Below are 685 nucleotides of genomic sequence, written 5' to 3'. Positions count from 1 at the left end.
GCCTACACAAGGTATAGCTCAGGGATATAGGACTTGTCCATCATATCGAAGCCCCGTGCTGGGGCTAACCATTCTTACTTGACTTAGTGCCATACAAAAGCAGGCACTGGGGCTGAGCAGATGGTACCATGGGCAAAGTGCCTGCCATACAAGAGTGAGGACAGGAGTTCAGATCCCAGCTTCTTTTTCAGGGCTTTTTGAACTGTCATTGCATTATCCCCTGGATCCTATTGTTTCTGGTGAGAAGCTGACTAAAATTCTTACTTTATCCAAATACATACAGTGTGCCTTCTTCTCTCACTGCCTTTAAGATGTTTCTTTACATGGAAAGTTCAACAGCTTTTTATTTGTTTGTTTGCCCTTTTTTGAGATAGGGTCTTAGTATGTAGCTCTGACTATACTGGAATTCACTATATAGACCAGACTATATAGACCTCAAACTATCAAAGATCTGCCTGTTCCTGCCTTCTGAGTTCTGGGATTAAAGGCATGGACCACCATCATCCAGTTTCATGTACACAGATATAATTATCCTTGTATTGCTCTATCTTGAAATTTTCTGAGGTAAATGGGTCTGGGGTTGTTATAAAATTAAAATCAAGCCGGGCGGTGGTGGCGCACGCCTTTAATCCCAGCACTCGGGAGGCAGAGGCAGGCGGATCTCTGTGAGTTCAAGGCCAGCCCG

Source organism: Microtus ochrogaster, unplaced genomic scaffold, assembly GCF_000317375.1.
Source record: "Microtus ochrogaster isolate Prairie Vole_2 unplaced genomic scaffold, MicOch1.0 UNK69, whole genome shotgun sequence".
Taxonomy (NCBI): Eukaryota; Metazoa; Chordata; class Mammalia; order Rodentia; family Cricetidae; genus Microtus; species Microtus ochrogaster.
The sequence above is the reverse complement of the archived record's forward strand: the minus strand, read 5'-3'. Positions refer to the sequence as shown.